This window comes from Pistacia vera, unplaced genomic scaffold (assembly GCF_008641045.1).
Source record: "Pistacia vera cultivar Batoury unplaced genomic scaffold, PisVer_v2 Contig287, whole genome shotgun sequence".
In the NCBI taxonomy this organism is placed as follows: domain Eukaryota; kingdom Viridiplantae; phylum Streptophyta; class Magnoliopsida; order Sapindales; family Anacardiaceae; genus Pistacia; species Pistacia vera.
Genome location: NW_022196098.1, coordinates 308,352 through 322,978, shown reverse-complemented (window position 1 = coordinate 322,978; position 14,627 = coordinate 308,352). Strand labels below are relative to the sequence as shown.

Sequence of the window (14,627 nt, the reverse complement as noted above, 5' to 3'; positions counted from 1 at the left end):
TTTATTACCTGCAAAAACATTGAAAACAACGAGGTGAGCACTAATTGCTCAGTAAGTAAACCCGCTATGCTACCCTTCTATCTCCGTTGCTCATATTCTGAATTCTTTCCTTACATCACACTTCTATTTTCTTCTCTATTCTTTCTCTATTCTTTTTCTGTTCTATCTCTTTGTTCTTTCTCTATTCTTTTTCTGTTCTTTCTCTTTGTTCTTTCTCTATTCTTTTTCTGTTCTTTATCTCTGTTCTTTCTCTATTCTTTTTCTGTTCTATCACTCTGTTCTTTCTCTATTCTTGTTTCTCACTTACTAACATGTAAGCACAATTGGAGAAACTAATTCTAAATAATATGAATGCCATGAGGCATGTGCATAAATGCACAAAGAATGCAATTTCTTTTCTGTTTTGTATTTCTCTTCTTTCTTTCTATTCTGTCCTTTCTTTCTATGTTCTATTCTTTCTTTCTTTCTTTCTTTCTTTCTGTTCTGTTTTTTCTTTCTTTCTATTCTTTCTTTCTTACTATTCTTTCTTTCTATTCTTTCTTTCTTACTATTCTTTCTTTCTTTCTATGCTGATCGGACTCAGTTGAGGCATGGATTCGGAACCCTGGCTATGTGAGTGGGTACAGTCCTCATCTACATGCACTTCTATGGGACTGTACAACTTTTCTTTCTGATTCTGAGGCCGCTCACTAAAGGCGGCGTGTATGTGGGACTATTCTTCTCTATCACTCACAGGTTCCCCATCGCAACAACCTTCTTTTCTCTTATCTTTTTACAATTAATTCTTTTCTTTCTTTTTCTTTATTCTTTACTATTCTCATCCATGTGTATGTGCATGGAACTATGCTAATTCTTTTCTATTCTTTCTAAATGCAAATGTGAGAATGTGAGAATGCATTATGGCATATAAAAATANGGTGGACTTTGATATAAATATGAAAAATATTAATATTGAATTAATAATAAGTTAATAACTAATAAGTTTAATATGGAAAACAGTAAAAAATATGAAAAATGTAAAAAGCTGCTTCCATTTTCACGGGTGACCCATGGGTGACCCGCGTCCGCACGGGCGGGTACGGATCATGAAAATGTCGACCCGTGAGAATTTTTCACCCGTTAACCCGTGACCCGTTCCACCCGTGACCCGTTGCTACCCGGACCATACCCGCCCAACCCGCCCGTTTGCCAGGTCTAATTAGGGACCAAATTGGTAATTTAATCTTTATACATAGTTGGGGGCATGTTGGTAATTACACAATTAAAAGGGGGTATATAAATTGGTAATTGATGCCGTTGACATGACATATACTAATAAAACACATTTTCCAGTCAAACAGTTAGGGGTGTTTAACAGAATTTACTAACGGAACATGACGATTGGGTGGGAAAGTGTCATTAAGGCCAACCTTGCGTGGGAAAAAGTCCGTTTTTGCAGAGTCCAGGTTTGAGGTATTCAAGTGAGTTGAGATGAAGGCCATTGGGTTCAAAGTCCGAATGAAAGGACGATTTTACTCTGAACGAAAAATAAGCAACTACAATTGTTATTGAGGTATATAAATAAATTTAGTGAGGCTTAAATAACAACACTTGTATAATATGTTTTACTATAAATGTAATTTTTTCTACAACGAGGGATCGATATGAAGGGAAAAATCTAGGATGGCACCGGATATCACATCATCCATTCTATCAACCAATAATATTATGATATCTCATAATACTTTTCCCTCTTATCTATCTTTACATTAAACGTGATTGATATTATATACAATAATTACGTAACATTAATGCATTAATTTGTAACGTTAGCATACCCCTGTAGTATCATAAATTAGCTCGTAAAGTAAGATGTAAAGACGTAAGGGCTTGAATTCTTGATCATAATTGAGCTAAGATGCTCGGAAAGGCTAAGGGAATAATAATGACTAACAATAACAATAACAACATCATAATATTATTGTTTATAATAATAATAATAATTATTATTATTATTAGTAATGAACCTAATTTATATATATAGTTGAATACCCCCTTTGGTTGTTTGACACATGACACATTTTAGAAGTCATTTTGGGGCTGTAGAATTGTTTCATCTTGACACATTGGATTGACAGCTAGGATTTGTGGTTTAATGAGCCCAATCAAATTGTTTCATCTTGATATGTTGAGTTTGTATTTATTGCTCCATCTATAATTAATAATTAATAAAAATTATTGGATTTGTATTAATAATTAATAATAATAATAATATAGGTGCATTGCATTGATATTCCAAAGCTGCAACCATTTTGACGCATTGGATGTGCATTAATAACAAGTATACATGTGCATTGGATTGCTATTAATAATTTTGGTCTAATGACATCAGTCTAGAATTGCTATTAATAATTATATAGGTGCATTGTATTAACATTGCAAACTTTTCTTCATATTCAATTCATATTTAATTGTGTTGGCATTCGAAAGGTCTAAATAAGGGGTTATAAAAAGGGCGTATGTTCAGTTGTGTATTATCTATGGGTGGGATAATTCGGTTAACCGAACCAGATTAGCAAAACCAAAAATCGAACCGATTATTCGGTTTAGAGAAAATGCAAACCAAAAACCAAACCGATTTCAGTTATAAACCGGTTGTAAACCGAACCGAATATTCGGTTTGGTTTGGTTACCGGTTAACCCGTTTTCAAACCGGTTTTCAAATTAATACCTAAAAGTCTTCAATGTTTCATTTAAGTCCCTAAATGCAAATATTTATTATTTTATATATAATTTCATACTATTTTTCCCTTTTATTTTGGTATTATTGTTGTATTCTTTGTATGAAAAATACATTAAATTACTTATTAATAAACTCAAATACACATTACTCAATAGTCAATACTCATTAATAAACTCAAATACATAACATAAATTTAACCACATTTTCAATTACACATTACTCAATAGTCAATACTCATTAATAAACTCAAATACAAACATAAATTTAACCACATTTTCACAGCCTCGTTCTTTAGTTGCTTTTCCTCGGCATCATTGAAAACTTTCTCTTCCACTGCTTCAACTCTGAAATGGCAAGTTCCCACCTTGTTTAATAAATTCTAATTTCCACTCTTAAATTAACAGACAATTGATTAATATAACAGTAAAAGGTAGAATGATCCTTCCAAATTAAATATTCAAACTGAAAATGACCAGCCACCAGAACCACCCCATCACTACAAGAAATTTAAAATTTAGGGACGAAAATTTTCGTCACAAAAAGTGAAAAATTTGTCCTAAAACATAAGGCGAGACGACAGACCAAATCGTCCCCAAAGCCGCGTTGCCAAAGGGTAATGCCCACGAAAAAACGAATCGTCCCCAAAGCCACACCATTGGGGACAAAATACAGTTTCATCATTAAAGATTATTTATTTTGTGACGAAATTTTTTGTTCACAAAAAAATAATTATTCGTCCTAAATAATATTGTTTCGTCCCAAAAAAAAGCATAATTGGAGACAATTTTTTTTCGTCCTTATATGTGTGGTGAATTGCGGACAAAAATTTTCGTCCTTGATGGTGTGGTGAATTGAAGACGAGAATTTTCGTCCCTGATGGTATGGTGAATTGGGGACAAAAATTTTCGTCCTTGATGGTGGTGAATTGGGGATGAAAGTGTTCGTCCCTGATGGTGTTGTGAACTGGGGATGAAAATTTTCATCTTTGATGGTATGGTGAATTGGAGACAAAAATTTTCATCCTTGATTGTGTCAAGATTTAGAGATAAAATATTTTGTCCTTTCTTTATGATGAATTACGACAAGAATTTATTCCTGATTGAAAATTAACAAATGTATTGATTATCAAGGCCAAAAAATTCATACGAAACATCTTTTTAACTAAGTAAAAGATATTAATTAATGTCAAATTGATATTACTACAAATCAACAAATAACGAAGTAATAACAAAATATTATATATCCATACATGTATCATAAACACATCCAATTGTAACTAACATATAAACAAAAAAATATAAAATGTATCAGCCATTAGTATAAAATAACTACACTTTCTTTGTCAAGTAGATGTCAAAATATATACTATTTTCTTCACTACTTGGATGTCAAAAAAGGTACCACGCTTACAGGTTACAGGCAACACTTGAAGCTTCTAAGCTCTTGCTTTGCACCAGAAGATCTTTCAGCAGGTCTCTGCAGCAGGAATAACAATTGAAATCAGTATAGAAATAGTTTATAGAATCCAGATGAGCAAAGTGAAGTTTGTAGAAATAGTCAACTTCTATATATATTTTGTTAAATTTAAACCTTCAATTCCAAAGTTCGGAAAGAAACAGTACATACATTTCCAAAGTTAGGAAATAAACTAAACATATAACACTATCATACATACTTAACATATAAAAATATTCAAACTAATTAATCTCAATATATAACTTAATAAATAATAATAAAAAATACAAACGAATAAAAAAAACCCATCACAACATTCACCTACTTTTCCCTTTCCTTACATATACAACTATACCTTTCAAAAAACTACCAACTCCTCCACAATATAATCAAACCTTCTAATTAACTAGCCTATTTTATACCGCTTACTCATTCTAATTAAATACTCATTCACACCACACTCCACTCCCTCATTCTCTTTACATTCACATACACACCACACAAAATAATCCCACAAACTACAATATCACCTAAATATATCTTACTCCATTCTATTACTTTACTGACCATTCATAATCTATACAATCTATCTTTATACTACTCACTCACCTTTATACCTACATCACCTCTACTAATTATTCATTTATAACATCTACAATTTACTACTCTACCTATTATACCCACTCTTCTCTACTAATACTACCTCAACCACTAAAAAATGCCTCTACTAATACATATATATATAACACTAACACTAACTACTGACGCCAACATATAACCCAAAATACCTTATACTCACTAATAAAATCACATATCTCTACACATAAACAACTATACTCACACTATTACTCTCTAATTCCAATTAATACTCTCTTACCCACCTACTCTATCTCTACTCGCTCAACAATCTTATACCTCTCTATTCTTTTGCTAACACTTCCAAAGAACAAACATAAGCCAGAAGGCTATGTGGGCTAACTTCTGTGAGTGCAACAAAGAGAAGTAGCTCTTTGTGTTTATATAAACGGCCTAGTTTTCACAAGAAGAGAAATCGCATTGCTGTTTGTTTGTCCCAAGAAATGTATCACAAAATGACAATGTAAGTAAGAAACGAAGAAACTCTGAGAAAACATGCAAAGCCTCAAAAGAACTGTCTTCAAAACAAGAATTCATTTTTTGCATTTAACAAAAAACCATTAACTGCAAATAAAAAAAAAAAAAAAAAAAATCATCAAAAGCGCTAAAAGAAACCCACCAAACCTTGAACTTAACAATTCATTACACATTAATTAGCTAATTATTTACACAAACCTAATATAATCCAAACAACAAAAGAGTCAATCTCAACACAAACAAAACATCATAACAATTAATTTTTCAATCAACATAACACCCTAAACTACAAGAACAAGAAAAAAGATTAAATTAAAAACAAAAATAAACCCACCAGGATCGCACTGCTGGTAAAACTTCTCAAAATCTGCAAGAAACAACCCACCGAATTAAAATAAAAAAAAGAACCCATTTCGCAAAGAAAAAAAGGAACCCAAAAATTATATAAACAAACAAAGATTAAACCAGTAATTAAAGCCTTGATCAAGCCAGCTCGTCTGCCCTTGAAGTCGCCGAAAACTTCCTCCACAATTCTGGGTATTGGGTGCGGTATTCTCTCCATAAACACTTGTATAACAAAAATGGGTTTGTCGGTGTTGAAGAGAACAAGAAGAAGAGTCAAATGAAAAGAATTTTAAAAGAAAAGGTCTAAAAAACGCTTAATGTGGAAATTAGGGTTTTTGTTTGGGGGTTTGAATTGAAAAAATTGGGTTAAAAAAACACAATTTTGAAAGGAACCCGGAAGAGAAAAGATGGGAAAGAGAAAGTAGGAGACAATTTTGGGTTGAGATCGTGTAAAACTAAAAGGAGATAGATTGTGAGAAAGAGAATGGGTTAAAAAAACGCAATTTTGAAAGGAACCCGGAAGAGAAAAGATGGGAAAAAGAAAGTAGGAGACAATTTTGGGTTGAGATTGTGTAAAACTAAAAGGAGATAGATTGTGAGAAAGAGAAAGAATATATAAATAAATTGCACATAAGGGTTTATGTTTATTTGTGGTCCCGTACGTTTGGGGGTTATAATTAATTAATTAGTTGGATTTGTGGGTTTTGATTTGAGATTTTAATTTAATTACTTTTGTTAATTAATTATACGCAATTTTGGCCAATCAAAACAATAATTTCAAAACTTCTTGTGACCATTTTTGTGAATAATATTACTTACCATTATTATGTTGATATATATCTTGATAACATTATCGAACCATACATGATTTTAGATTATGATTTTAGAGTTTTCGAGAGAGGAAAACGTTACGTTGATACTAGTAACAGTAATATATTTATAAAAATTCATTATATATACAAGTTTTGCATGTAATATTATGGGATTTGTAAAAATTATACTATTCACCATTAATACTTCAATTCTCGTCACGTCTTTATCTAGAAATTTGAAATAACGATTAAACTTTGCAATATTTGTGAAACAAGAAATAAGGGTGTAGACGATAAAATCTACAGTTACAAATACGAGGGTTGGAGCTTGTGTTGTGACCCACTGCCAATCTGGTGGACCTGCAGGGAAGGTAATGAAGGCTGTCAGGGCTAAGGTGGCACCTAAGAGATGTCGGAATATTGCGGCGGCTTGACAGCTAGAATGCGACAGCTAATAGGTGATTTCTGAATGAATGATGAAAGGGCTTGCCTCTCTTTATATAGTGAACCCATGGGGCTGGAATCCTAGTAGGACTCCAAGTCCTACTTAGTAGAGGAGTTCTAATTTAGAAAGGAGATTAGATCCAATGCCTTTATTAGCCGAGGCTTCCCAATTTGGGTAGAATACGGGATCCTACAAGAAGTGAAAATTGAGTGGGATTCATCCAGAAATAATAACTTTCATTCCAGAATGATTTCCCCCCATATTATTTCATCCTTCCCTCCAAATGGCATTATTAATTAGATTTCCAAATTTCGTCCCTAAAAATACATTTTTCACAATTGAGGACAAAATCATATTTCGTTCCTAATAAGTTTCCAAATTTTGTATAATTAAAGACGAAAATTTTCGTCCTAGAAAAAACAAGTTTTTAGCATCAAAATGTTTCGTCCAGAAATAATACATTTCGTCCCAAAATAATTTCCCTCCATATTATTTGATCCTTCCCTCCAAATGAAATTGTTAATTACTTTTACAAATTTTATCCTTAAAAATGCATTTTTCAAAATCAGGGACAAAATCATATTCTGTCTCTAATAAGTTTCCAAATTTTGTACAATTAGTGACAAAAAATTTCATCCCAGAAAAAATAGGTTTTTAGCTACAAAATTGTTCATCCAAAAATAATAAATTTCGTCCCAGAATGATTTCCCTTCATATTATTTTCATCCTTCCCTCTAAATGGCATGGTTGGCGTGGGAGGAAAAATTGAACCCTAAGAATTTTGTGACAACATTACAATTTTGTCCCCTAAAATGACAATTCTGGGATCACCATGAGTTCCAAATTTCATCCCCAAAAAATTAATTTTCATAATCTATGACAAAATCACATTTTGTCCCTAATAAGTTTTCCAAATTTTGTGCAATTAGAGACAAAAACATTTGGTCCCAAAAGAAAAAGGTTTAGTTACAAAATTTTTCATCCACAAATAATAAATTTTGTTCCTAAAAATGTATTTTTATAATCAAGGGCAAAATCATATTTTGTCCCTAATAAGTTTTTCAAATTGTATACAATTAGAGACAAACAAATTCGTCCCAGAAAAGAAGGTGTTTAGCTACGAAATTTTTTGTCTAGAAATAATAAATTTCGTCCCAGAATGATTTCCCTCCATATTATTTTGATCCTTCCCTCCAAATGGCATTGTTGGCGTGGGGAAGATTGATTGCTAAACATTTTGTGACGAAATTATAATTTCTTCCCCTAAGATAACCATTTTGGGACAAAACTGACTTCGTCCCTAAATGTTAAATTTCTTGTAGTGCATGCAGCTATCACCACTGCCACAAACCACCACTAATTACGAACACTTCCAATCCAAATCAATAATCTATTAAACAATTTAATCACATAATACAAAATACATACTATCAATCAATCATCAAAGAAAAAAGAGAAAAAAGAAAAATGGGGAGGAAAGGAAAAAAAGTGAAATCCACCGTTCATAAGGGAGTTGCTTGGGAATTTTTACAAACAGGTAGAGTGCAAAAATTTACAAAGCTTCGATCATCCTCCCACGAATTCCATCAATCCCAGAAAACAAACTCAAAACACTTCCTAACCGATCCCAAACAATCTCCAAACAACACACAAACGATCTCCTTTCAAAATCTCAGCAAACAAAACTCTAATCTTGCTGAAAAAGCACAGTGCGAACAAATGGCAGAGACTGTGAAGATCGGAGCTTGGAAAGTGGAGTCTGCTCATGGTGGGACAGTGGCATGACTGGAGAGTGGAGTCTTCTGGGTGCTGGCGAACGTACGACGATCAGAGACTTTGAAGTGTGGACTGTGAAGATCGGAGCTTGGAGAGTAGAGTCTGCTCATGATGGGACAATGGCGTGACTGCTTGACTAGAGAGTGGAGTCTGCTGGGACCAGCTGGGTGTTGACGAACGTGCGAACTGCGAAGAAATGAAGAATAAAGATGGAGTGGTGACTGGACAGTGGAGTGACTGATGAAGATTGAAGAGTGGAGTACTGGAGTCAGCTCATGGTGTGGATGGAGGGAGTGTGCATTGTGCACTGTAGAAGATTGGAAGTGTGGAGATTTTGGAGGCAGAGAAGAGTCTGAAGAGAAATAGAGAAGAGTGAAATATTTGTTTGCTTATATAGTTAGGGTAAAACCAGTTTGGAATATTTTTCAAACTGAAAACTGAACCGGTTTTCCAGTTTTTTGAATTTTGCAAACCGAGCCGGTTTGTAAAAAAACCTAATTTTCGGTTTGGTTTCAGATCAGTTACCGGTTCGGTCTGGTTTTCAGATTATTTATCCCACCTCTAGTATTATCGCAATATGTTAGTTGGTGTCAACAATATGTCTGATCTTTTATTAATTGTTTATAGGTCTTGTTAGTTTGTGTCAATAATACGTTTGTTCTTCATGATTTTGTTAATCGATGATTTTTTATTTATTTATGTTTTTGTTGTCGTATACAGGTCACAGATTCATGAATTGGCATGGAATAAAGGTAGGATGTCCGATTGACATTGTCAAATGAGTTGTTATTTTGATTCATTCATAAAGGTAGGATGTCCGATTGACATCTTCAAATGAGTTGTTATTTTGATTTATTCTTCTGAACTGTAAGTATATCTTCTAATTTATTTAATACGAAACTGTAAGTATATCTCCTAACTATTTTAACGGTTATTATTTGATTGAATGATTGTTTTTGTTTGGTCAATCTATTTGAATGATTAATTGTGTTAGTCCTGCCGAATGGTAAGTGTGTTCCTTAACAATTTTAATATGAAGATTAATTAACTTTTCTTGATTTTGTTTCAGGTAACAGTTGTTATACGAATGAATAATTGTTCCCTAACAATCTTAACATGAAGATCGATTAAATTTTGTTATGTTTGTTTTCAAGGAAATGTTCATGTACTTTACTAAGATCAAATCGAGGATAATCATATTGTCTGCCGAACTGTGAGTATGCGTCGTATCTATATTAGTAGAAACAGTTCGTTTGTGTTGAATATGTTTTCTGTAAAAACATTCATGTATTTTAATTTGTTATATGCATGATTAATTGTTTATGTCTTGTTGATGCGAGTATATATGTTAAATGAATTAATTTTGGCTGATTCCATTTTCCAATTAATAGGTGTTATTTGAATTAATAGTTGGTTTTGTACCGTGGAATGATAAGTTTATTTCTTATTAGTCTTGATATGATAATCCCTTAAATTTGGGTCAATTTTGTCTTCTTGGAAAATATTTATGTCTATTAATGAAATAAAAATGAGGGTGTTTCTATGCCCTGCCGAACTGTGAGTATATGTCTTTAATGTGTCAAGCAATTAATTTTTGTCTGTATTGTTTATATGGAGTAACATATTGTGATATTTGTTGAGAGACAATTCCATGCTTTATATTGGTAAGGTGGAATTGATTTCCTTTGGGTTTATCAAAAAGGGAAACTAACATTTCATCTGTAAATAGTGCCGCTGCAAATGTGTGCTAGAGTTAGCACACCGAACCGATCTTGGAGTGGAAGAGGGCTGGAAATTGAGGACTTAGATATTTTATTGTTGTGGGTTTTTGGTTTTGATGAGCTGTTAAGATTGGTTCGATAAAATTTATTTGTAATATAGGAACACTTGGGATTGTGAAGTTGGATCATGTAAAGTTTTGTATCGTGTATATGTATTTCATGGGGGATTTGTTGTTTTCGATCTATTTTTATTTTGTTATTTTGTTTTGTTAGTGTTTGGTGTTTCATTTTTGGTTGATAATATTGTGTTCTATATATGATGTGAACGAATTAGAAATGCGAGTGATCACATCATGTTGATGGTTTGGCAGTGGAATTTTAAACTCAAGGATACGTTGATCTACCAGATTTCCAAGCACGCACCATCTGATTAGTCACGTTTCTACTTTGTTATAACTTTTTTAGGAAGAACTGATACAGTGGATGTGTGACCATTATCCATTATCATACTTGTTCAACGTGTGCTTCGGTTCCCACCACAAGATCATCGATTTGCTTATAGAATGGTAATATCCTTTGAACTTTGCCTGTAGAATGGTAATATCCTTTGAACTTGTGTCAATAAGATTTTATTCTTCGATTTGCCTATAGAATGGTAATAAGACGTTTGTTGAACAAACCTTTATCCTATTATTATTAGTTGAATGATTAACCATTTTGTATAAATGTTGTTTACATGTTTAACAACTTATTGAATCTATCCTTATAATGTTTTTCCAAAAAGATTTTATTCTTCTTAAATCAACGTGTTATTCATTTCAAAATCTCACTGCTCAATACTTAATCTGACTATAAAAAATAACCTGAGAGTGACCAATATAGGAACAGATGGAATTGTTAGGTTCGATCATTATTGTACTATGGAATTCTAATAGATCAAGATATCCTTGAGTTCGACATTTCATTTTCATTATAACTTATCAAAAATTGTCTAACAAATTGTATGAAATTGGTAGCCTAACCATTGTCCAAAATTATGATTGTTCAAAGTCTGTTGTGGTTGATAACTTCACTGCCAAACCATCAATTTGGCTATAGAATGGTAATAGGGCAAATATGATAATCTGAGAATTATACTGTTTTTATTAGGCTTTTTGGCCGGATTGTAGATACTTCTTAGTTCATTTTTGCCTGAATTGCTACTTAATTCTTTACATTTTGTGTTTCAGGCCAAAATGGACATTTTGAGCAAATAATGAGTGAATTAGAGTTTTTGGACCCAGAAGTAAGCAGATCTCAGAAGTTGGGAGAGCTCTGAAGTAGAGTGAAGCACTATGAAGCTTGTTCCCATGGGAGAGCATCGAAGATCGAAGATTCAAGCAAAGAAGCAAGCGGAGGGCAATTTTGTAATTTTAGAATTCTTCATGAAGGTTCACCGCGGTGAAAACTGTTAAGCACGAGATTCCATTTTACCTTGTTGCCGCGGCGAAACTCTTTCTTTGCCGCGGCGAAGTCTGCGAATTTTAGTTTCTCCAAAACGCACAGTTTTATTTTAGAAAAGTTTTAGGTCTTTGGGCGAGGTATAAAAGAGAAACTTTATCGTTTTCGTAGGGGTCACCCAGTTTTCGTTTGTTCTCATTGAGTTTTGAATTGATTTTGATATTTAGAGAGAAGATTTGAGCTTGAATCTTGTGGATTCTTCAACTAGGGGAGATCTCTACTCTTTTCTCTGCATTTCAATATGTTGAACATTGTGTTTGTTGTTTTTCTTGCTGTGTAATTTGATTTAGTTATGAACTAACCCATTTTGGGTTAGGGTTTTGATTAAGTTCGGATTTCTATGGGTTAATGAATTGATTACTGTTATTTCCATATTCTAGTACATAGATTGTGTGGTTATTCTGTTTTTAATGGAATTTATTTGATGAATATGATAAGATTGAGAAATGAATCATGTTAAGCTTCTTGAATAATCACCGTTGTAGTATTGAATGCTAGAGATATATTTAAGAATCAATGAAATCAATCTAGGATTCCTTGTGCTTAATGAACTTGGACTTATTAATCTTCAATTTGTTGGGTGCGAAAGTTTAATAGGAAAAAGTAGGAAAACATAGCCTGAGAAGGTATGTTTTATAACTTAGAGAATTTGATTTACAATCAGTGCATGTGAATGTGGAAATAGCATAATCAGTTGGCTTAATCCATAGAGTTCGAACGAAGTCAAAACCCTACTCGTTTGTTTAAATTGATATTACCCTTTTTTTTAATTCTTGCTTTCATAATTTAGTTTTTAACACTTAGCATATTTTGTTTTAGTTTTAGTTTAATTCTCTCCCGTTAATCCAAACAAATTTGATTGCTCCAACTTGAAAAACACTTAGGAAAATTAGTGTTGAGCAACCAATCCTCGTGGGAACGATAGTCACTCATCACTTTATTACTTTGTATGACTAGTGCACTTGCTATTTTTGCATGTTGTAGTAACAACACATCAAGTTTTTGGCGCCATTGCCGGGGATTGAGTTTTGTGTTAACATAAAATTTTTCTTGTGTTAGCTAGATTGGAGCTTTATTTTCGCTTAATTGTTGTTTGTTTAATTTTTGTTATTCTTTTCGGTTGGTTTGTGATCTTACTCTTTCTATTTTTCTATGTAGTTTATGCGAAGAGCAAGACGTCAGCCAATGGTTCCTGTTGATCCAGAGATTGAAAGAACCACTAGAAGACTTAACAGAGAAAGAAGAGAAAGAAAGGCTACAGTGGAACTAGAGGTTATAGTTGTTGAGATGGCAGAAAATAGAACACTAAGGGAGTTTTTAGTTCCCTCAGTTGATGGCAGTGGGTCGAGTATTACTAGACCAGCAGTACAAGCCAACAACTTTGAGATAAAGCCAGCAATCATCCAGATGATCCAACAGTCGGTACAGTTCAGGGGAGATTTGAAGGAAGATCCAAATCTACACATTGCTAATTTTTTGGAGATTTGTGATACTTTTAAGTCAAACAAAGTGTCAGATGACACCATTAGATTGCGAGTATTCCCGTTTTCATTGAAGGATAAAGCTAAGGGATGGTTAATGGCATTACCAACAGGAACGATTTAGTACAGAAGTTCCTGACCAAATTCTTTCCTCCAGTAAAATTGATAAAGCTGAGAAATGATATCACATCGTTTCTACAGGAAGAGTCAGAATCATTGTATGAGGCTTGGGAGAGATACAAAGAATTATTGAGGAGGTGTCCACATCATGGGTTGCCAGTTTGGATGCAAGTCCAAACATTTTATAACGGATTGATGGTGAATGTGCAAACTATAGTGGATGCAGCATCGGGAGGAGCACTACAAAATAAGACTCCGGAAGAAGCTCACGAGTTGCTTGAAGTTCTAGCAAGCAACAATTATCAAAGACCTAATGAACGGGTGCAACTGAATAAATCTATGGGTCTTCATGAAGTTGATGCATATACAGCCATTTCAGCCCAACTGACAGCACTTCAGAAACAGTTGGGAAATATGCAGGTAAATTCCATTCAAGCACCTAAACTAACTTGTGAATTTTGTGTAGGTAATCATGTGAGCAGCGAATGTCAAGTGGGGAACACGTTTGCTTTAGCATCATCATCGGAGTAGGTTAACTACTTGGCAGGAAATCAAAGGCAACCGAACAATCCGTACTCCAACACATATAATCTTGGTTGGAGGAATCATCCGAACCTATCTTGGGGCAATCAGAATCAACAGAATTAGCAGAATAATCAATGGAACCAAAGAGCATTGCCAAACAACCAAACACGGGTGAACAATTAATCAGGAGAGCAAAGAGTGACAAAATTGGAGGACATGTTTGGAAAGTTTATGCAAGAGACCATAGGTTTTATGAATGAGATGATAACGAATTTCAGAAATCAAGGGGCGTCTATTCAGAACTTGGAGGTACAAGTGGGTCAATTGGCTGATAAATTAAATGAGAGACCACAAGGCTCACTACCGAGCAACAAAATGACTAACCCACGTGAGCAAGCAAATGCGATAACTCTGAGAAGTGGGACAGTGTTGGAAGAGGTGGAAGTATCAAGGGAAGAAGAAAGTCCATCAAAAGGAAAGAAAAAGGAAGACTCTGATGAGGAGGTTAATGAGGAGATAGTTGCTGAAGAGAAACCATCTAGTTCTAGGGAAGAAGAACAAAACGGGAAGTGAGGCAAAGACAAAGGAAAGAGAAATTGCCATTTCCCGAGA

The 14,627-nt window shown here is 33.6% G+C and overlaps 1 long non-coding RNA gene and 1 other non-coding gene across 2 annotated transcripts; both read right to left on the bottom strand.

Annotated features, from left to right (window-relative positions):
- Window positions 1–3,974: 3,974 nt before the first annotated feature.
- On the bottom strand, window positions 3,975–6,235 carry LOC116134394. The gene is made up of 3 exons (XR_004128731.1): window positions 5,756–6,235; window positions 5,625–5,657; window positions 3,975–4,198 (listed from the first exon to the last, which is right to left on the bottom strand). It is a non-coding gene; the product is annotated as an uncharacterized LOC116134394 (long non-coding RNA).
- A 7,303-nt stretch (window positions 6,236–13,538) lies between these two features.
- On the bottom strand, window positions 13,539–13,645 carry LOC116134407. The gene has a single exon (XR_004128733.1). It is a non-coding gene; the product is annotated as a small nucleolar RNA R71 (small nucleolar RNA).
- Window positions 13,646–14,627: the final 982 nt, after the last annotated feature.